This window comes from Sinohyriopsis cumingii, chromosome 1 (genome assembly GCF_028554795.1).
Source record: "Sinohyriopsis cumingii isolate HCF-2022 chromosome 1, ASM2855479v2, whole genome shotgun sequence".
In the NCBI taxonomy this organism is placed as follows: domain Eukaryota; kingdom Metazoa; phylum Mollusca; class Bivalvia; order Unionida; family Unionidae; genus Sinohyriopsis; species Sinohyriopsis cumingii.
In genome coordinates this window covers 176242315-176245187 of record NC_142961.1, presented here as the reverse complement: position 1 = coordinate 176245187, position 2873 = coordinate 176242315, and the positions used below count along the sequence as shown (strand labels likewise).

The window sequence follows — 2873 nt, the reverse complement described above, 5'->3', positions numbered from 1 at the left end:
CATTTAACATAATCTAATGCATTTTATCACGAATATTTGTAGGTGCCTTTTAGGTGGATAGTTTCGTATACTTCATTCCTGATAGCTGTATGCCTTGATGTCCATCAATCGAAATTGTTCTTTACTGGAATATACTCAACACCCATTCAGCATATCCTGATAAAATTTAGCTCGAACACTGTGCCTTTGGGGGGCGGGGTTAATCTCCATGTTTGACAGTCATGGTCTCTGTCAGTTGAGAGAAAAATTCTTCGCAATAGACGTTTCCTTCTAAATCCCTATCCTATATTTCGAATCTAAATCTGAATCTGAATGTGTACAGTGCAGGGCCAGTTACGGCATAAATTTGCACCGGAAACTGAATGTGTACATTGCATGGCCAGTTACGGCATAAATTTGCACCGGAAACTGAATGTGTACATTGCAGGGCCAGTTACGGCATAACTTTGCACCGGAAGAGAGAGCTAGCTAGAAGTTAGTAGTAATGTTCAAGAGCTGTCTTGACGCTCTCTACTGATTGAACGCACACAATACTCTCACTCAGATGGTTCCAGTTCACAATTGTTTTTACGACGAAAGCATTTCAAAATTGTTCTGTTCTACATTGCTCAACTACAAAACATCTACTATTGTTTGATACTCGTTTTTTATATACAATGTTTATAATTTTCAAATCTGGAAAAGATTTGGCTTTAATCTGGGGTTTTGTCTTAATGGTTTTAAAAATATATTTGGTGAGTGGGCCAGCACTAACCCCTCGACTACTTGATGGAGATGTGTCAAACGAATCCCATTACGCTTGTCTTGGAGTTTTGGTAGACCCAGGTCAGTTAACATTTTGGTGACGCATCCTGTTTCTCTGGTTTGGCAGTCGCTAGAAATAAATCTTGCTGCCTGGTGTTGAACTTTCACGATTCTATCAACACCCTTAATGTAGCATGGATCCCAGAAAACACAACCATATTCTAACACGGATCTGACTAGTGCTAGATAGGTAGTTCATCTGCATGTCTGCGGACAGTGTCTGAGCTTTCTTTTAGAAATGCTAGTGTAGTGTATACTTTCTTTGTCGATTTGATAATATGCAATTCCCACTTGAAGTCCTCAGATAGTAATGATTCAGTAAACCCGGATACCCTTTGGTTTCCAAATTGACTTTGAGATAAGAATTTGATTATTTATGATTTTATCTCTTCCGATTTTTTCCCCTTGAGTTGGTTCCGTTTTGTACATTTTTTCCTGAAGTCGGGGCCATTGGAGACTATGTCAATTCTTCTGGTTTGATTGGAGGAATAAAAGGGACAATTTTTTCAGAATCAAATATTGTATGTACCAAAATTGCACTAAAACTATAACTGTGCCATGCGCAGACGAGATTCCTGCCTTTGGCTCATTCTGGAATCATTTACGTGTAGAAAGTACAAGCTTAACTAAGGCAGAAACGAGAGCGAGTATTAGCTTATTTAATAACAACAATTGTCGCACGTGCGCACATAATGATTCGAGATGGAATGAAGAGAGGTATGTCCACATTTTTTAAAGCTGATCTGAGAAAGAAAAGAAGGCATTAGATAAAAATAAGACTGATGAATATAGGTGATCAGCTGGGGAGCTGTAACACTTTGAAGGGCGAACTTGGGCTGAAGATAAACCCAGTTATTGTGGGCTGATTTTCGTATTCACCGATCAGCATGCAACACGGACTTGTAAAAAATAATGTATGTCAGTTTTGCCTTTAAACAAAAAAAAATGGTCAATGCAAGGCCGAGTACTGCATCATATAAACGCAAAATGAGAATATCGTATTTAAAAAGGATCGCTTACTGTATCCGATATGACATGGTTTTGGTTTCTTGTGTTTACAACGGTGATGTCATCAAATATTGTGTTCAAGTTTTTGACTGAAATCGGTTAATCCCCAGATGTTGTCAATCAACATCCGATTAATTCGTACACATGTGGAAAACGGCAGGGTTTCTCCGTTCAAGGGTGCAATTACATGGCTCGTAATGTAATGAAACGTCAATATTGTATTACATCAGGAGTATGCGCAATTGTTGATAAGACTCCAATTTAAGAATTTTTTTATATTTTGTATTACTTGTATGATTATGGGAAGACTGGGGAGATAGTCCTCAGCCCTAATTATTAGGCAAATACTTGGAGCAAGGAGTGCAATGTTAGTGAGTTCAGGTCAGACTCTGTGTAACTCAGTAATTCCTATTAATATCAATTTGTGCGAATTGATCGTGTGATTCCACGAGTAGTATTGCAATTGGGGCTGATATAATGCACAATGGAATAAATTAGAAGGGACTACTCCGCCGTGAGCGCTCCGGTGGCCTAGTGGTTAGAGCGTCCGCCTCGGAAGCGGGAGGTCGTGGGTTCGAACCCCGACTGAGGCATACCAAAGACATGCTTTTATATGTGTATGATGGAAGGAGGACTGGACCAAGTGGGTTAAACAAGAATAGACGGAGATGCAATTCCCTTCAGTATCACGCTGTCAGTGGATGTGTACATGTGGGTACTCCAGTCATATCAATTTATGAAAACATCATAGAAGAATGCACATGGAACTCCGGCTGTGTTTATTTTGTTTCATTCATGTGATTCAAGAAATGTTTTGTGAAGCATTTTCATTGAGACTTTGTGGATCATCTGAACCTTATGATTAACAGTGATATTCATTCTATGCTTATATAGACTGATATTCATTCTATGCTTATATAGACTGATATTCATTCTATACTTATATAGATTGATATTTATGTGTTTTGACTCATTATGACACTACAATTTGTTTGTTCATTTAACGTGGACCAAATTATTCTTTGAAGTAGGTAAAAATGGTTGTCATCAGTGCAAGTTGA

General features: G+C 38.4%; 1 non-coding gene across 1 annotated transcript; it reads left to right on the top strand.

Moving 5' to 3' along the window:
* Positions 1–2332: 2332 nt before the first annotated feature.
* Positions 2333–2405, top strand: Trnap-cgg (transfer RNA proline (anticodon CGG)). Its single transcript has one exon. It is a non-coding gene; the product is annotated as a tRNA-Pro (tRNA).
* Positions 2406–2873: the final 468 nt, after the last annotated feature.